The sequence below is a fragment of the Micropterus salmoides genome, unplaced genomic scaffold (genome assembly GCF_014851395.1).
Source record: "Micropterus salmoides isolate LMB-PRFRI ecotype aquatic unplaced genomic scaffold, ASM1485139v1 Ms_hic_scaffold_2049, whole genome shotgun sequence".
NCBI classification, from domain to species: Eukaryota; Metazoa; Chordata; class Actinopteri; order Centrarchiformes; family Centrarchidae; genus Micropterus; species Micropterus salmoides.
In genome coordinates this window covers 2603-23938 of record NW_024041206.1, presented here as the reverse complement: position 1 = coordinate 23938, position 21336 = coordinate 2603, and the positions used below count along the sequence as shown (strand labels likewise).

Sequence of the window (21336 nt, the reverse complement as noted above, 5' to 3'; positions counted from 1 at the left end):
AGAGGGTAATCTGTCAGGAGCAGAATTATAATGACTTGATTTAGCCTAGTCCAATCAGGCTTTATCTAGCCAGATCTAAATGATGATAGCAGTATATTTCAGATTTATTAAAATATAAAAGCTGTAAGGTAAAAGCCTTGCTAGCAGTATTTAGTCATTTAAGAATAAGTTCCTTATAAAGTCTCTATTAACAGGAACATGATTCACAGACATGCCTGCTGAAGCACCTTTTCTTTATGTCTGCGTGGTGGTGGTGGCGGGCTGTCTGGGGCGCTGTGTCGCTTCACATCTTCCTCCATAGTAGATTTGGCATGAGGCTGGGGTGAATGCATATCCCGAAGAGAAGGCCTGGCTGCTGGGGTAGGAATAACCTCCACTCCACCCTCTCCTGGAGATTTCCTAAAAACACCCACAGACACAGCCAGACAATTCACCAACCATAATAATGAGATTAATAACATTGATAAATAATATAGATATGTGGTCATTCAGCTTCGATAGTAGAGCTTTTGACTGGTAAACTGCATTCAGTCACTGCATCACTGTTGAGCCTGTAGTGTAATATCATTTTCAACCACAGGGGGGTAATCAAGTAATACGGATATTTTTACTATCAAAAGACATTAATAGAAAAGTAGAGTGGGTGGACAAATAATGGGATCAAATGTAGTCTTATACAGCAGCCCTACAATAAATACTATCATTGTAAACCTAGTAATGTGCAATTTTGTTACCCTAATACATTTACAGGGATGCAGGAAAAAAAAGAAGCTCCAATCTGATAAAGCACTGCAAACTGGGGTCATCACGTCTGACAGATTCAACATAAATAAATGCATTGTAAGCTTTACAAAAGCTAGTACTGATTAAGCGCTAATGTGATTGTTAATGATATTATAAGTCCTCGCGTTCATTCTCCACTAGTGTTGCGCGATGGTCTCTATTTTCATCTCCGAATTTCATCATCTGATCATGGCTACTTGAGTTCACCGATTGCCGATATGATCTCCAGGGGGCACATGTTCCAGAAAGTCAGTGAAATGCCAGCATGGAAGAAACAGGCCTATTAGCTTTAAGGTAAACCACCAGAAACATTTGTAAATGCACAGTGCAGTGTTTCCCACATAATTACCCATGCACGTGCGGCAGGGAGGAGGGTAAAATCAATAGCAGCTATGTACAGCATGTCAACCTCGATAACCCAGCTGTATTCTAACATTAACATATCTGTCTCCGACATTGACAGCGTTGTGTTAAGAAAATAGATATAATTACTTCTCAGAGTTAAGTTCAGTGCTTTATATTTTCTATAAACACACAGCTCTGTTATGATGTGTGTGCGTGCGTGTGCGAGAGAGAGAGAGAGAGAGAGCAAGCGGAGGTGTTGAGCGAATCTATGCGCTCCACAATGACTTGTGATTTTACTCATCAAATAGTATGTGGCGTTCAGCGTTGATATTGTGGCGTGTTGTGTCACCACAAATAAATCAATGGCTGGGAAACACTGCAGTGTGTTGCAGATTCTAGAGACTGTTTTTATGTCATTTTCTGATGACATAAAAACTGATTAACTGAGTTCAAATCTTCTGTTCCGATAGTTAGTTAAAATCGCCTTAATATCAACGCATGAAAAACCAATAGCCGATCATCCCTTCAATCGTCGATTCAATCACCAATCGGAACAACCCTATTCTCAACTCCCCGCAAGGAACGATAGGTTTACAAAAGCAGACTTCAATCCAGTATGACCCTGGTTCAGTTGTTCCAAACTGTCCTACGCTACAGTAGAGCAGAGAAAAGATTAGGTATTTCCTTCTAATGTAAGCACTGTAGGTAGACCATTACAAAACCACACATATGCGCATCCACCAGGACCAAACCACTAGAGAAATGAAATGCTGAGATGACATAGTTTTTAAGGGCCACCTACTGTACCTTTGAAAAATTTACTTAAACTCCACAAACTCTGGAGGCACTTATATACACGTAGCATATACAGGTGCTGGTTATATAATTAGAATACCATCAAATAGTTGATTTATTTCAGTAATTCCATTCAAAAAGTGAAACTTGTATAATTTATACATTCATTCCACACAGACTGATATATTTCAAATGTTCATTCCTTTTATTTATTATAAACTGACAACTAATGAAAACCCCAAAATCAGGATTTCAGAAAATTAGAATATTGTGAAAAGGTTTAATATTGAAGACACCTGGTGCCACACTCTAATCAGCTAATTAACTCAAAACACCTGCAAAGGCCTTTAAATGGTCTCTCAGTCTAGTTCTGTAGGCTACACAATCATGGGAAGACTGCTGACTTGACAGCTGTCCAAAAGACGACCATTGACACCTTGCACAAGGAGGGCAAGACACAAAAGGTCATTGCTAAAGAGGCTGGCTGTTCACAGAGCTCTGTGTCCAAGCACATTAATAGAGAGGCGAAGGGAAGGAAAAGATGTGGTAGAAAAAAGTTTCCAAGCAATAGGGATAACCGCACCCTGGAGAGGATTGTGAAACAAAACCCATTCAAAAATGTGGGGGAGATTCACAAAGAGTGGACTGCAGCTGGAGTCAGTGCTTCAAGAACCACCACGCACAGACGTATGCAAGACATGGGTTTCAGCTGTCGCATTCCTTGTGTCAAGCCACTCTTCAACAAGACACAGCGTCAGAAGCGTCTCGCCCGGGCTAAAGACAAAAAGGACTGGACTGCTGCTGAGTGGTCCAAAGTTATGTTCTCTGATGAAAGTAAATTTTGCATTTCCTTTGGAAATCAAGGTCCCAGAGTCTGGAGGAAGAGAGGAGAGGCACAGAATCCACGTTGCTTGAAGTCCAGTGTAAAGTTTCCACAGTCAGTGATGGTTTGGGGTGCCATGTCATCTGCTGGTGTTGGTCCACTGTGTTTTCTGAGGTCCAAGGTCAACGCAGCCGTCTACCAGGAAGTTTTAGAGCACTTCATGCTTCCTGCTGCTGACCAACTTTATGGAGATGCAGATTTCATTTTCCAACAGGACTTGGCACCTGCACACAGTGCCAAAGCTACCAGTACCTGGTTTAAGGACATTGGTATCCCTGTTCTTAATTGGCCAGCAAACTCGCCTGACCTTAACCCTATAGAAAACCTATGGGGTATTGTGAAGAGGAAGATGCGATACGCCAGACCCAACAATGCAGAAGAGCTGAAGGCCACTATCAGAGCAACCTGGGCTCTCATAACACCTGAGCAGTGCCACAGACTGATCGACTCCATGCCACGCCGCATTGCTGCAGTAATTCAGGCAAAAGGAGCCCCAACTAAGTATTGAGTGCTGTACATGCTCATAATTTTCATGTTCATACTTTTCAGTTAGCCAACATTTCTAAAAATTGTTTTTTTTTTGTATTGGTCTTAAGTAATGTCTAACTGTGTGCAGAAACTGTGTTTTTGCTCAATCCTTACTTGCGTGTGTCCCCGAAGTCGACAGAATTGATGGTGGAACCAGGCTTCCTCCAGCCAATCAGGTACTTGGACTGAGCTCCCTGGCGGGGGTAGAAGCTCTTGGGGCCAGGGGATGCTGAGGACTGGGATGAAGGAGAGGTGGCTGATGAGGAGGACTCCTCTCTTGGGGAGCTGTGGCCTGAGTGCCTGGCACTGAAGGACAAAGCAGGCCCACAGAGGAAGGAGAAAGAGAGAGTTTACTCATCATGGCAATGAACCACAAATAAAAAAAGCTTGTACACTGACGTAAGATATAGGTTGCATCATAATCCTGGGTTTGAACAACATTTTAAGACAATTACAGGCTTTTTTTCATGGCTTACCCGGATCTCTATTTTGTTTAGAAAAGAATCTAAACGTTTTTGACCCTTAAGAAATCAATTTTATTCTTAGGTCAAGCATTATTAAATAATTAATTGTGTAACATTTTCCAGGAAGGACATATATTACTGAATTACAGATGGAAAATTATATCAAAGTACCACCTGCGGTCAAGTCAACCTTGGCAAACTCATTTATGAGCCTCCTCTTATTTCCTCTCCACCACTATGACAGAATACAAATGTTGTTTAAATCCTGGACAGATGATGGCCAGGTCATGAACTGTAACTTTATCTGAACGGTTGATTTAAGCGAGACACTGGAGTTCTCTCAGTTCTGGACACCAGCTCAGCTATGAAAAGTTGGACACGTGTTCCTGAGGTATAACGTGTAAAGATAAGGAGGAAGAGTTAAAATGACACCTTACACACACAGACAGACACAGAGAGAGAGAGAGCGAGAGAGAGAGAGCGAGAGAGAGCGAGAGAGAGAGAGAGAGAGAGAGAGAGAGAGAGAGCGAGAGAGAGAGAGAGAGAGAGAGAGAGAGAGAGAGAGAGCGAACCTCAGTTTAATAATAACTCGGGCTTTTATTTGCTAAAATCACTGAATTGACCCTGCCTTTATTTGGGGCAGGCGTCCATGTGGGACAGGCCTTTAATTCTTTTTGCATAAAACTGAAACTACTATGAAACAGTTTATTTATTTCAAATCAAATTTATTTCAAAGATTAATACTTGTGTAAAAATGATCACATAATATAAAATACACGTCATTCATTTGATCTAGCTCCAACAGACGGCTTATGCGCTTTTATTCTGAAGGTAGCAACCTATTGAAAACAACACGGTGCAGGATGAGAGAAGTTAGCAGACAGAGAGCGATGGACTTCACATGACAGGATTCACAACTTGGATTAATTTTTTTTTAAAGCCGTTTTGATACTTTTGATCGGTGGACCCTTACAGACTAAAGGACTCTTTTTTGTTTAAACTCCACAAAGCACTGGTTTCCCAAACCATTTTGGGTCTCGCCCCCTACGTTTGTAACCACTCCCTCTCACACAAACACTTAAATATCACACACAGACTGACCTCGAGTGTGATCCAGCGTCACTCAGACTGTAGGTGCTGCTGTCTCTAACAAGGAGATGAGTAGGTGGGGTTCGGCCTGTCCCGTCCAGACTCCTTTCTCCTGGCGGGCCTGGGGACTCAGCGGCCGCAGGTGACCTCTCCAACATCCTGCGGCCTCCCTCGGTGGGGCTATGCCATGGAGACACTGACCTCTCCCTGCTCTCTCGGCCTCCACTGGGAGCTAGCAGGGAGGTGGTGCTGCCGTGATGAGAGTGGGGGTGAGCGTGGTGAGGGGCTCCATAAGAGCTGGTGTCGATGCCGCTGTCGGCCGACGCCCCCTGAAGGTAGCCGCCTCCTCCCAGGCCGTTGGGCTCTGTTTCACCCTGGTCACCGCCAGAGGCTCCACCTGCTCCCATTTCGTACCATTTATCGCTGTCGCTGTGGCCCCCGCTGGACGCTGTGCTGGATAGAGTGTTGCTGCTGGAGTGGCCAGAATAAGGGCCATCCGACTGCCAGAACAAACAGGAAGTGGAAGAGCAAGGGGAAATGAACATTAAGGAAGACTTCCATGTTAGTGAAAGATCATTCAGTAAATTATCATTAAAATTATTAATTAAAATTATATTAATAAATATGCTAAAGAACAAACTTTAACCTGTATGCTAACAACCAAAAAAACTTATCTGTGTGTGTGTGGGGGGGGGGGGGGGGGGGGGGGTTAAAGAGCATTACAACTGTTCTGTCAGAGTTCTGACTGTCTTAATAAATATAAATAATATAAAGCCTGACCTGGCTGCCCTTCTTTGGGGACAGGTGGATGACCTGCTCCTGCCTCTGGATGCGAGGAGCTCCGGAGTAGCCTTGACCAGACTTAGAGACTGGGGCCTCTGCAAAAATTAGACCAAAAAAAACACAGCTGGGGTGGTGAAGAAGACATGCACACATCCTGCGGCACAAACAGATGACTTGTTGATGATTCAACAAAGAAGTTTCTTTCCTCTCTGCTCGCTTATTTGTATTTTGCTACAACAGCCCTCATGCTTCCAGGAAGCCCATAATGCTGACATTGTTTTCGTTCTGCCTCTGTCGTATCCCTTGTCATCAAAAGCAATGCACAAATCAAACAGAAATTTGTCCCCACATGGTCCCTGCTAGCTTTGTTTGCTCTGGACAAGCTGTGCCACGTGAGGGAATACATGTGTATGTGTGTGTGTGTGTGTGTGTGTGTGTGTGTGTCTATGTGTCCTAAAGTGAAACCCGGGGTATAAATGGGACTGTTGTGTAATTGTCTAGATGTTATGCAACAAGACATACTGAGTAGGCAGCTAATGACCACAGAGCACCATAAGAGGGAAAGCTAAGGGAGGTATCATAACATCTGCTGTGGTGAATCTAGTAATGGGGTGAATCTAGTAATGGTGTGAACCCCCCCCCGTATTTCACTTAGAATATTCATTACTCTGCATAGTTTTATCTGCACAGAGGCCCATAGGGCTCTCCGCACTAATTAGAGATGGTTGCACGTGTGCCTGCGTGTGTGTGACTACATGTTTGTGTGTGATATATTGTTTTGTTTCTCAAGAGTTGTTATAGGTCCACCAGATGTCTTGGTATGTTCCATGACAAACCAAAAGTAAGATTTCCCATCACCTTTTGTTAATATGTGTACTCCTGTAGGCTTTGCTGAACTAAAAAATGTTGTTAGGTCATTTAAATAAATGATGTGCACAGGAAAGAATCATGACAAATAGCAGTTTTCTGCATCTCACCAATCGATGCATGAATTAATCTCATAAAGCTGCCAAAGGATATCAGAAGAAAATGGAGTGAACGCTGTGTTAAATGGAAGACATAACAAGAACATTTGATGCAATAATTACTTTAATGCTGTATACATTAAGGGCTATGGTAGTGTCCTGTTTTTGTGTGACAGGAACTGAGAAACAAAATGCAAGAGCAAAAGTGAGCCTGCCCTCTGCATGACTTGTGTTATTTCTGGACAGTGCATGGCCACATCATCATTGCTGAAGACTAACAGGTCAAGGGGGTAAAAATGAGAGGAAGAGGAAAGGACAGCACCCTAAACCACAAAGACGGCAAAGCATTCTGTAGGGCTGGACACTTGGCTAACATAGGCCGAGCTGGCCCAGCCTGCATTGTTCCACCCCGACCAATGAAGACATAAGTGGTATAAACAACCACAAAATGAGAGACCAGGGCAATTCTCTGTGATTGTGGCAGTCAGGAACAGGTTGAGGACATGACTGAAAGTATGCTGGTCAACAATCAACAAAAGAAACATCCTGCTGGGAATCAGAGGACTGGTAGAGGAGCATGTAGTCTTTGTGGCTTTCAGAGACTGAGCTGGAAAACAAGAAGAAAACTCCCAGAAAACTGTGCATGGGAGAGTAGTTGTAATTAAATGAAAGACAATGTACAAGAGCATAAAAAGATGTTTTCACTTTTTTGCAGACATAAACCTAGTGGGGAATGAGGAACAGACTGGAGGGTGGAAGGGAAGGAACGGGGCAATACGAGAAGGATGGCAAACTGTGTTGATGGGGAAACTCTTTCTCCTTTATTAAACTTTATACAACAGAATGAAAAGGGAGAAGAGAAAAAAAGCATATACTTTAATTGAGATGACTGTTTGATCTTCTTTCCCAATTCAATATTTATCTCTTTCCCTTTTCTGTTTGTGTCATTATCTACCCACCTTTTTGTCTGTTTGCAAAGACATTAAGACTTTCTCTGTGAAGGCAATATAATTTACAGCTTGCAGAAGAGGTGGAGAAAGAGGAGGGAAAGAGGGAAAGAAGGGGAAGACAAGTGCTGTTTAGAGTGTGGAGGCTGTCAAGAGTTGGTATCTCAGCTCTGGAAGGACCTGCTCCAAAAAACTGTCACTAGCAGATGAGACGGCACACACACACACACACACACACACACACACACACACACACACACACACACACACACACACACACACACACACACACACACACACACACACACACACACACACACACTCTTCTGGATACCTGTCACTTCAAAGGATTTAGCAATATGGAAATATATGGATGATTTCTTTCCTGTGCTGTCTTCCCACCCCCGCTATTCAGGAGTCAATTGCCCTCCCATTCTTCGCATATAGAAACACATCAAAAATACATTCACATTACTGAAAACATTAGAATGTACCTAGAGTAGAGTGAGTCACAGCACCTTCCTCTCTCACTAAATTTACAGTATTAACTATTTCTACACAAGATATATTCACCTGTTGACCCTCGTTCGGCTCCTCCTCCCTCCTCCATTCTCGACCAATTGGGAGTCGACTTTCCACTGGACCCGCCCTCTCCAACCCCCTCTCGCCTCTCCGAAGACATCGGAGAGTGCCGGTTGCTTGCAAACCTGGTGAATGAGCACACAAAATCAGAATACATTGCTTTTTTATTCAGCTTCTTTTTTAATCAGCTAAATGTGTTTTTCCACTGATTAAATATGCAGAGCTAGAAAGAAGTCGTTTAATACACAATACATTTTCCCACAGGCTGTAGTGGGTGGAATTTAAATAAAAAAATATATAAAAAGACATTGTGTCAGGAGCATTATCGTACACAGAGACACACAATTGATATCACCTCACACCCCTTCACTATGTTATGCACTGTTACAACTGTCAAATTGCTCTAATCTCAAGCCAAGTACTGCAATATTACAAAAAAAAAATTTAATTTATACATTTACTTGCTGGCTTGAAATGAATAAATTAGCTTCCTAAATGTAAAACAAGGAGTCTGCTAGAAATAGTTTTACAAGATCAGTGACTATTATTTTTTTATGGCTTTCTAAAGATGAAAACTGAGTCTTTTTAAACACTATGATACATCTCTCATGACCATACAATAATGAGTTAAAAAAACATGTTTCTGTCATTCATAATTCCACTAAAAAAACATGAAGAATTCAATAAAAAAAAAAGAAAGCAGCAAGAAATTGAGGGAAATGTCTCAAAATGTGTTGTCTCTGATACGCTTTCTGAAACAATATCTCATAATTTGCATAAAATAAATAAATAAACACAGATAGATAAAAACAATCCCCTCTCCCCCCTCTTCCTTACTGCTCAGGCATGGACTTCTGTCTCCAGTGAGCGGAGCTTCCGGAGGTGTCACTGGAACAAGACAGGTTGCTGGGAGAGCTTCGATTGTGAGGAGAACGACCCAACGCCAGGGAGGAGGCCAGGCTATAGCTCTCACTACCCGGAGACATCCTGGTATGGGAAGTAACACACACACACACACACACACACACACACACAGTAAGAATTTACAGGCATGTGGAAATGAAGGGAACTAACGGAAAATGAAATAAACACATCAAAGCACTGCAGGAGCAAAATGTACAAAGTTGTTCCTTCAGAGGAAATTCCACTGATTTCATAGATATTTCCCACACAGTCTGGAATTTAAAAAAAATTACATGAATACTTAAAAGCCGTTGCTTTAAAATCAGCTGCATACCCAATTGCTGCCCTTTTTGTGCTTTGCTGATATAATACCTTGCAGAATTTTGCAATACATTTTTGTTTCATTTCAACAGTGTTGGAGGTCACATGGAAAAAATGACTTCACCAGCTGTTGGCCTTTAAAGTCCATTTTTTCCAGTTTGTACTCTACTTTGGAAACCCCGCACCCTCCTCATAATATCAAAATTGTATTCCAATAATCCATATTTGTAAAGCCAAGGGGCTCTAACCTCTTTGTGTCCAGGGGCCGGCCATCGCTGCTGACACTGCGTGGGATGACTGCGCCCCTCTCCAGCCTCTCAGCTGACAGTGTCTTCCCCACTGAGCTACCCAGGCTGATAGCCCGATTGGGCGTGTGGGGCTGAGGCGAGGCAGTCAGTGACTGCTGAGGGCTGCTGGACGTCCTCTGCCACTTGTTGTTATTGCTGCGGAAGGGGAACTTGTATTCAAATGAACCACTATCGCTGCTGCTGCCCTTGTAGTCTGAAACAGGCCGATAGAGCTCTGAACAGCCCCTGTAGAAGGAGAGGAAAGACATTTTGTTTGAGAAGCAAGGGATGTTGTGTGTCTGTGTCAGTGAGGGGATATAGCTGTTTTTTTCTTGGCAGGGAAAAATGTGAAATAAGTTTGGAATACTTAACTTTTTTTAATATCCAGTGACACAAATAAACCAAAGAGCAGTATATCTACTGTTTATCTTAATTAGCAAGGTACACTAGTATTTTATTTGTTCTCTTAAAGTAATGTGACTCCTGATGCACCACTGAACTTCAGGCATGAAAGCACAGCAACTCCAGCTGTTTACAGCCTTTCCAGATAACCAAATTCATATTTTAACAAAAAAAAAATCAGTTTGCATAAAAGCTTAAAGAATAAATGATGGCATCTCTCGATGTCTGTGAAGGTTCTCAGCCATCAAGGTCATAGTTATCCAACGAAGTTTGAGGTCAAGGGTAACTTGACTTGGTTGAAGATACTAGATACTACTACCCTTGACCTCAACCTTCGTTGGATGATGGCACCTCTCCCATCCCCACATACCTGCGTGGAGTGGCGTCATCATGTGGAGGGATGATAACAACACGCACAGTCACTGAAGTCCGCAGGAGGTCAATCATCTGCTCATGGGTCAGTGTTGCTACAGCAACTTTGCAGATTTCTACCAATCGGCTTCCCTGCCGTAGCCCCGCCTGCCAGGCGTAACCATATGGCTCCACCTATTAATAACAAAGTTTGATTGCATTACAGCCTACATCTAATATGACATAATGCATAAAAAACTAAACAAATTACAGCCACAGCCTAGCAGCCACACTGTGTGATTAGATCACGTCTAAAATGAGAGAAAGAAAAATTTTGTAAAGATCCTGCCCGTGAGTCTGAAGTAGAGAGCTGTAGATATCAGTTTGTCTCGTTATTTCAGTGCCAATCCTTAATTTAAGCTAATAATTTTCACTTAAAATACACATATTCTCACCTAATGTCATTTAATATGAAAAGTTCAACATTCTGTTTTACAAATGCCAGTTCTGAAAGCAACAGGCAACAAGGCAACTTTCTCTAACAGTGTCACATTTCTCCAGTCTCCCTTCATTACAAGTGAACACTAAAGCTACTAAATAAGAACTAATACAATAAAAAGCAAAAACAATGGCATATAATAATTAACAGGTCGACTAAGGCTAATAATGCATATTTAGATTTTTTTTTACGTGTTAAACACAATGAGCTAGCTTGTTCGAGTACATTTCTAGAAGAACATTCTAGTTATGTACAGACAGATACCTCAGCCACGATGCCTTCATAGTTCGTGGAAGCCGAGCTGTCCCAGGCCATTTCGACGAAGAGTCATCTCTGATGTCTCACAGCCCTTAGTCAGGAACTGGACACAGGGAGGGCAGAGAGCACAAAGTACAGATAAAGATGAAATGACAGGAATGATCAGAGGAGATATGATGAAAAAGAACCAATCAGGTCAACCAGTGAGGAGAAAAAGTGAACAGGAAAGGGGACAGTGCAAACGGAAAGATCAGAGAGAAAGAAAAATTAAGGTGAACTTATTTTATCTTATCAAATTTGCACAACCACCAAAAACTATTTTCATTTATAGAATCAGTTGCTGTTTGGATTTTTTTTAAATAAAATACTGGGACAATTAATTGGATTATCTCAGTCTGCATATGTGTGCAGGTGTGTGAACATGTTCAGTGCATATATACACATGCGTTCTCTTTGAAGTTGAAGAAGAGATTTTTAAAAACTTAAGTGATTCCTAAGAGACTTACAGCCATAAATAAAGATGAATTAGTGCTCTAGCTTAAGTGGTACACCTCTCACTGGATGTGCACGCTCATGCATTCACCCACACTCAACAGATAACAGAAATGAAAGCAGCAGTGTCTCTTGCTGTGGCACTTTACGCTGTGTTCACACAGAGATGCGCCGCTTAGGAGAACACTTTTGAACTTCATGTTTTTTCATGGAAGGATGCTACTCTCAGCATTCACATGGGGTGGGGAACACTGTAAAGTGTCCACGCTTCTCTTCACAGTGAATGAAGTAGAAAATTGGACAGCCTTGATCACCTGTCACATTGCAAAGGTAACCAATGAGTTGACAAAGGATCCGGTAAAATCAATTCTCATTCAAGAGTGCTTTTTTATTTTTATTTTTTTTTATTGTGGTCAGTCTCAACTCACCTCCCTCTCTCTCCCTCTAGTGGCATGCCCGGTGGTTTCAAGGCACCTTGCATTTCTCTTTCTGAACAACTTTATAGAATTCAAACTCACAGGGAAGCGTGAATAAATCATGCTGCAGACTGGCACCTGATAGGAATTATTATGATGCCCTCTGATGTTTCTGAATGTGTGCGTGGGAGAGGATGAGAGTACAAGAAAAAAAGAGAACGAAAAGGAGAAAACAAGAGCAAAAAAAGATACAGAGAGGAAGAGAGAAAGAGAGACGAGTTCCAAAAAGCAAGTGGCCCAAGGCCACTTCCCTTCCTCTCTCTGGCACAGAGGTAGTTCAAATGATTGAAGATTAACAGCAGATGAATAAAATGCAACATGAAAGTGATACATTTCTGAGTCCAGAGCCAAATAACGGTGTGTGTGTGTGTGTGTTCAAATGTGTTTGTATGCATGTGTGCATATCAAAGACGGTGGACTCAATCCAGGTTACATAAATACATGACAAAAACCATCAAACACACACACGCAGTTTGAAGGTAGGGAGAGGGGGGAAATGAATGTATTCTAAAGTACTGCTGATTACATAAGAAAACACCTTTTTTTCTAACCAGTTTCCATGGAAACAGCTAAGGAAGAGCTAGCACCACTTCACTGTATGAGTAGGTGTACAAGCCATTAGGAGTATCTTGTCCAGAGGTGTTTCTGAAACTCTCTCAATAAGCTGAGACCAGTAATGAGACAGCAGCTTTGGCAAGTAGACACAAAAATGTTGTCATCCTGGCAGACTGACAGCCAACAGTAAATAGTAGGAGAGACTGTGAGTGGGTCAGGTAATGATCAATGGCAGCCTACAGCATTTTAGTCCATTGATTTGGTTTCTCAGTACTTGTCTGCTCACATGAATGAAGGTTTGTTAGCCCAGCCATTCTGTGGCTCCCAACACCACATGGAGTGAGCCTGGTTCACTGTGCAGCATGAAAAGTGCCACCCATTTGGTTACGGGGGGGAATCATTCTATTGACACTGACAAACTACATTACTGTATGTCAGTTATCTTGGCAAATAAACTCTACACCAACTGACCTAATTTGACTTTGAATGTGTAGATGCCATGCCCACGACAGCAAAGGGAGGATAACCAACAAATGTCAATGACATACTTGATTGACAATGATATAATTGTAAAAACATAGGAAACCACAATTACTTAATAAACAATAACGGATCTAAGCATAATGATGAGCACACAAACAAAGTTTGTAATGTGACATTTTGTAATGTTTTGTGTGTGCGTGTCTTCTAACCTCTAGACGTTTGACCACCTCCTTGAAATCCTCAGTGTTATTACTGATACTCCTCAGAGACACACTTTCTCCCGCTCATAGAAAATCCGCAAAGACGCAGGGCTGCTCAGTGTCCAGCCAATCACATCCTTAGTGGCACAGTTGAACACCACGGCCTTGGCCTCCTGGTCCAACAGGATGAGAAAGTCATTGGAGATGGCCAGAAGGGCCTCCAGTTCCCCTCCAGTCCCGTGATCCTCAGCATGGACCGCCAGGTCACCGCCCCAGGCTGCGCAGCTCCGCCGCTCCATACGGACGGCTCTTCTCTTTTTTTTTGTGGGCCAGTGAGATGAAGGAAACTTTCCCGAGGGGTCGATGGGTGTGCTGGTGGTGTGGCGCTCGGCCAGGTCGCGCAGGTACTCCTGCCGTGTTCGGGTGGCCATGGCTCGGAACTTGTGTGACTTGTGGCAGCATTTTCTGCATTGATGACCTTGGCCAGCAGGAAGTCCGGAACACAGAGGACTTGGGAAAGGTCACGCCCTCTGGGATAGGGGGGCCGAAAGAGGGCACATCTTTGGAACGAGTGACCGCCACACTACAGGGAGAGGAGCAGACGCGAACAAGAGGAAAGAGGGGACAGAAAGGAAAGTGAGAGAGAGAACAAATGGTGGTTAAAAATCTGTTATTCCAGTATTGACCAACAAATTAGGGTGGGTATTTTGTTAAGACATCAAAGATCCTGTGGCTTAAAGTCAGTGTTTTATTACACAGTAAATCAAAGATTTAAAATTAAAAAATGGTGCTGCCTGAGCCTGAGTTTATGTTTGATATAAAGCCTCATACTGTTTGCCCACTCAAGTATGGGACCAAAGAAAACCTCACATTCTTGACTTCAAATTAGCTGTCTACAGTGATTCATCTGTCTAAAGGCTGTATTAAGTATTAACAAATCTGCTGTTGTGTGGCTTTCCTTGTCCAACACTCCAGCATGCACTTCATTTACATGTCCTATACCTCCCAGTTTTCCTTGCTCTGCACTCCCCTTCTCCTCATCCCTTTTTCCTTTCATTAAGTCCCTGGCCATCTGAGGCCGTTTACCCTGTCTGGTATGTCAGGAACTCAGCAGAGCAGCCATGGAGAGGAAGGAGAGTCAACGAAGAGGATGAGGGGAGAGTGCTATTCCAAATCTCCTTCCCAAAGCCCCAGAAAACACAGAGTGAAGGAAAAGGAAAATGTGGCCCAGAAAGGAGGACTGTGTGAGAGACTCTGAAAGGAGTTACTGCTTACTAGAAAAAAAACCTGCATTTTTTTCCTGTTATGTGAGACAACCAGACTTTCAAACTGATCTGTTGAATGTCTCAGTCTGAAGTGGCTGACAAAAAAAAAAGGGTACTAGTGCTCTGAAATGGCCTTTTATATGACCAAAGAAAAGCACTACATCTGTACACCAGTCACCTGTCCTTGTCTCAATCTCTTCTTGACCAGATGAGCTCAATCACAGATCCTCTCTCAGGCGATAATTACCAGCTGACAAGAGCAGCACTGTAAGTCAGAGCACTCATCCCACATGCCTCCCTGCTGACATGCATCAGCACACATGTTGACCAGGATTAATCACTTTGTCTAATAAGCAACTTAAGTCAATATGCCACCCACATAAGTCTAAACATACTTCAGAGACACCCAGTCCTCACCGGACACACATGGTGTTCAATTATACTAACAGTCAAATTGTTGACACCTCATTTCCCACCTTTCTTTCTTTGTGACAGACAGTGGTAAGAGAAGAAACTTTTTTTCTGTTTAAATTACCTTGGAGTGAACACCAGCCTTTTATGGCACAGTGTTGATAAATAACTAGGGAATACCCTCAGTAGTTGCTAGTATGTGAAAATGGTGCTTGCATTTCCCACATGGTAATGTGTAACAAACTCTAAAAAACGATGTAAGGAAGAAGGTAATGTGTGTAGGTGGAAGGTCATACATACATACTAACATAAACTTCCCTGTTTACTAACCCAAGTGCCCCATAAAACAGTAAATGCCAGCTTAAAATGCTACTTAATTTGGCAACATACTGCAATGAAGTTTAAGACTATTGATAATTTGAAAATCAGATATAAGCAGGTGTCATTGCAGCATGCAATCATGTTTGGTGCTTTTAGTTCACCTTATCATCACTGGTCTAGTTAAACTGCATTGGACAGTAGAGAATACTACATCAAAGTATAGTAAATAACATTTTGAAAATAATCTATTGGCATGATGTCAATAAAACATTAAGATTAAAAAATAATCCATAATTGTCCTTTTAGCTAGCAATCACCTTGCATCATTCTTTTTACTTGCTTCTTGTTACTAGCATATACAAATTAGCATTTTTAAACTGACATCCCATACATAAAGAAAATGACAATCTAAATCAATTCATCTGCTTTTCTGTGCATGAAAAATTATCATGCAGGGTATTTCAGAGAGGAGCAGCTAAAGTGGTTATAAGCAGGCTGAACAATGACTAAAATAAAACGTGACCTTTTATTCCTATTCTTCTCCATCACTACAAAACATCAAACATTAAAGTGGAGCTCTAAAAGCACTTGGACTGATCTCAAACACCTGTGAGTCAGTCAACCAAAGACCTGTGACTCATGCAGGACAGAGAAGTGGGAGTGAGGTAGATGTAGAGGTATACAAGCCAGAGAACAGACAGAGCATAAAAAACTGAATGAGAAAAAAAAAAAAAGAGAGAGATCGAATGAGAAAAGAGGGTGAGAGAGCCAGAAAGAGAGGGAAAGGAGAATGTTGTGCTATAAGAATTGCTGGGCTATGTGGCTGCTGTGTGATCCGCATGGCAGGAGGTTTGGCAGTAGAAATGAAAGAGCACATTCCTGTGGTTTCAGTGATTTGTGGTTTTAAATATCCAGTGTGTGGGTAGCTCTGCTCTTCCAGTATCCACGACCTGCTGCCCACTGAGCCAGGGCAAGAAAAAGAACATGTCAATACCTATTGGGGTGGGTGGCTCAGAGGTGTACTGTATGAGTGTGGTGGATGTGGAGAAGGTACATTTAACATATTTTGTCTACTTGTGACAACTAGTCATTAAAGCAGTTAAAGGTTTGAGTAGTGGCTTTTTTGGTAGAGCACATGAAATACGTGCTCTAGACATCAGAACAGAAGTAAAAGATTAGGGAATTAATTCAGGAAAATATATGCTGTGTATTCTAATCTGAAAGATATTATTTACGTTTTGGATGGTCATAACACAAAATGATAATCTGACTAAAATCAAACCGTGTAATGAAGCGAGTTCTTTTTCACACCCTCGTCATACAGTCACTATTACCTCATACTGTGTGATGCGCGTTTGTCTAGTCTAGTATTAGTCTCTAACTGCGGAACTCAGCCCTGAAGTCTTTTGTGAATTATTGCATTGCTTTTTCTGGAAAATGAATCTTGACATTTACTTTTCAACATGTGTTAAGTATTTGTTGATAACAACACAATGCCAATATATTCCTTCAGGAAAAAGCACCATCATTTTGGTCAAACGTACAGTATCTCTCTTCGCAGTGCTGCTATATCTTTGAATAAGTCTGAGATGACTAAATCTGAGCCAACCAACTGAACAAAAATCACACTGGACACTTCTTGGCTTACTAACGGACAGGTTTTGGCTCTGGTGTGGAAGACAGATTTCCATCAGTGTCCGATAGCACATTCACTGTGACATTGCGTGTCCCAGCATTATACTGTATGTGTGTGATGTGGCTCTCTTATCTCGGTATACATGAGTTTAGGTCACAAAAAAGTTTAGGAACTACTGCTTTAGAGGACAGAGCTATGCTATAGCAAACAGAATAATGAAGTGTGATATTTCCCTGCACTGTGGTGTGAAAGTCCTCTGGACCTGGAGGAAGCAAAGCTTCAAAGCATCCTTACTTAAAACATTATGATACAGTCAAATTCCCTGTGATGTCTATGAATCATAATTTACTTCTGGAACCTGATGTTTCACCTCTAGTGTGTGTGTGAAATTAGTTTTCACTTCAGAAACTTGATTCACAAATGAAGGAATTGTATGTAAACGTTATTTGCTCTAAATTCACTCTATTGCTGGGGCTTTGTTCGTGTGTGCATTGTTGCTCAGTAACGAAGTACCCCATGAGGGACAATTAACACCTCACACAATGTGCTCAGACAGCAATTAAAACAGCCATTAGTGGCAGAGGGAGGAGGAGTCATAGAGAGCAAGATAAGAGACAATGACAGAAGACTAGATAGAAAGAGAGAGCGAGGGGGAATAACAGAGAATGAAATGTAGTTTAACTAACTAAAAATAGAGGAAAGGCAGAAAGTTCATTATTTCTTAAAAATGACTGGCACTTTGTATTTCATATAACGCATCTCTGACAATATGGTAATAAATTGTGAGCTGTAGAGAGGGCTCTCAACTCACAGCCTAGCCAAAGGCAATGGAGATGTACGTTAAGTCAACAGATAAGAGCCTCATTGTTCCACAGTGATGGAAAGTGATTCATGAGGAAAAGTAACGGGGCATATTTTGGTAAAACATGCAACAATGCATTTTTTAAAAAGGCCCAATATCTATGCAGACTTTTCAAAATGCATCTACTGCATTGGCTTTAGTATGAGATGACAAATTATAAAATGATCACTATTGTACAACAATTTGTTTGGATAAACCATTCAAAACACTGGTAACAATGCTGGTAATTAAAATACCATAAAATGATCTACTACTCTACTTGGCTTTCTAATTCCATTTTAACACCTCACAAAAAAATAAGACCACTAAATTCAGCTGTTTAGTGACTTCCAAAGCCTCCAGCTGTTCTGGTAATAGGCATTTCTTCATTCTGTTTTTCAGTCAAATACTCACACACTCTCCTGCCAAACTTGTGGACTGAAGTATTGGCTTTTTAAGATCACCATCTACCACAATGTCCAGCCACACTGCATATCTTTCATGTAATATAAGCCAACAGATATTCCCCTGAACCAATAAGTAGGTTAAATAAGACTGACTTGACACTTTTGAGAACTCTGTCTGGGGCGACAAACAACCCATAATACAACACTTTCTTGAAGAAAAAAGAAATATCACCTGTAGGAGCTGTTCTCGGAACATGGGTTATGAGCTCGCACAATCACAAAGACATGCTGGAAGTGTGAGCGAATGTTTTGGGGGTGAAGGGGAGTGCCCCGGGTTCCTGGAACACAATCGTGATATCATTCCCAATATGCCGCTTCCGCAGTAACTGGAAAAGCAGAAAGACAGTAGGAGAAACTAGCGTTAGATCCCGAGTTGTAATAAATTAGATACCTAGAAAATAAAGCTTAGAGCGTCAAGTGAGTTTAATAATTTTCTATTGCATTATGTCTACATAATTAGTACTTAAAGTGCAAAAATGAGTGAAATGACCATTTGATAATGTAAACTCTTACTTTTTTTATAACTAAAAAGCTGCAACTTGCTTGTAGACATAAACACTTCAATGTGTTGGAACTGAACGCCCCATAATAAACTTACCTGTTGCTTATTGTTGGGTGTGTAGGGCAGCATGGTAGACACATGGAACATGATCTCATAATCCTTGTAAGTTGTATACATGGAGTGGGTGCCCGTCGAGTCAGCTGAAGGGGGATACAATTACATGTGAATTGAACATGCTTAGGAGTACGGATAAAAAACTACAATAGTTTTCATTATAACACAGTCCTTCAATAGGACCCGATCTTTGGCCACTTTGGCATTTTTATTCTCAAGTACGAATTCTTGGTAAGAATATTGATGCATGAAAGCATTTTATAACTGTAGCTTCACAATTACCTATTATTTAGTTTAGTTTTATGCCTGACATCTGACACAAAATTTGAAGAAAAAAAAAACTATAAATATTTATTTAAACTTAAATCTTCCTACCTAGACATTTTATAACCCTAAGCATCTATTTCCATAAACAACTATTGCTATTAGATATAGAGAAGTGTGTATAACATAGTCCGGGATATGACAGAGACAGCAGTCAACTGAATGTTTTTCTAATTCAAAATATACAGTATTTATTAATTCCCTCAATTATAAAGAGCATTTTATGAACAATACCAAACATCATCTTTAGTTCCCCATTTTCCACTGCTGGAATGCTTAGGAGATGACCCATGTTCCCTGAGCTCTTAATGGGCTTTGGCCATAGAGAGCCACTGCATGTTAATAACCACCTCCACAGTCAATCGATGTGCTCTATTCAGAGAACAAAACTGTCACAACGTGTTTAAAAGGGCATACTTAACAAAGCTAGATTACCTCAATTAATTACACTCTTTCTATAGGGAGAGCTTTGCATGGCTGTATTTAATTAATAGAGGATACTGAAGGTTGTATAAGATGTCCTGCAAAAAGTGAATGGCAGATTTTTGTCTCCCGTAGCATTATGGTGGATGACTTCATTGATCTAAGGATAGTATGGAATTAAATATCAAACACAGGCTTAGAAAGCAGATGTCATGTAGACATCAATCTTGTCTATAGAGAAAGCAGAGGTGGTCAGGTCAAAGGAGGAGAAGAAGTGGGTCAGTTTCCCCAACAGAATGATCTGACACCAAAGGCCATATGTCACATGTCTGAAATTACAGGAACTTTTGTGTTTGGAGGCAGTGCATAGAGAGGAAACAGAAGATTCACTGAAAGGAAGCCAGAGGCAGACTGAGGTACAGCCGCCCCAAGTAGTGAAAATAAAGCCAATTCTTTATTCTTTGTCCTTACATAATTAATTTCAGTCTAGGGTTTCATTTTAGTCCTCACATTGCATGTCCTATCCTATGTTAAAAGTGATTTTAGATTATCTGAGAAATAAGTAGTACTGCAGACTGTGTGGAAGTGTATATATGGTCTGCTCTTTGCACACAAGACGGGATGACCCATTTACCTGCTTTACTCACAGTGGCTTCAACCATTAGGATGAGATCTAAATCTGTGTCTAAACAACACCAATTATGAGGGAGTCTTTGACTTCAGAAGCCATATGTTCTCCATAAAGAGGGTGGTCAGAAAGGGAGTGGCGCTCTGGGCTGATACTATTCGCTGCTGTAACATGTGCCAAATCTTCTCATGCTGGTCACATAATACTTTTACATATCATCTTTACATATTACAGTAAGATCTTTCTGATATCAGTCCCAAACAATTACCAATTAATATGAATATCAAATTGCATGTCCATGCATTGAACATGCTGAACATGAACATGTCAGAGGGTTGACCACATCATGCATGCTACCATCCATCAAATGCTTGCCAGGCAAGTGAACACAAGATCCTCTAATCAATGACAATTTTACCCTGCTGCTGGGGACTATGTTAGTTTCAGTGTCAGTAACACCATCTGAAGTTTTTTTCCACTGTACTTGTAGGACAACTTGTAGTTTCTGTGAATACACATACTCTTGGTGTCCAGCTGGGCCCGGTACTTGGTGAAGCCTTTGAGTCGAACCCTCTCCCCAGCAGATGAGGAACTCTCAAGTGCAGGACCAGCTGATTCATTGTTGTACATTTCCTCTCACTCTGGCCTGCCATGCAGTACATCCCCCCACTTTCCGCTGGAAACTCAACTGTGGAGAGAACCGAGATTGTTGCAATGAGAAGGCAAGACACAAGTGTCAGAGTAACCATGTTGACATTTTAGGGTTAGCTCATATTGGCATTTTAAGAATAACCACACTGGGTGCTTCTGCCGTGTTACAGATGCCATAATCCAGAGAAATAATGTTGACATTTCAGAGGTTCAGCTTTTGCTGATTTCAAGAAGCAAAAATAAAAAATTAAATTAATAATAAATAATTCAGCTCACAATGAGACATCCTCCTTTGAAAAAAATAAACACCTACCATAAAATGATTCATAAAACACAAATGAAAATTATTTGCTGTGCATAGT

At 41.3% G+C, this 21336-nt stretch overlaps 1 pseudogene; it reads right to left on the bottom strand.

Moving 5' to 3' along the window:
- Window positions 1-20953, bottom strand: part of LOC119915307 — a 31892-nt pseudogene extending 10939 nt beyond the window's left edge.
- Window positions 20954-21336: the final 383 nt, after the last annotated feature.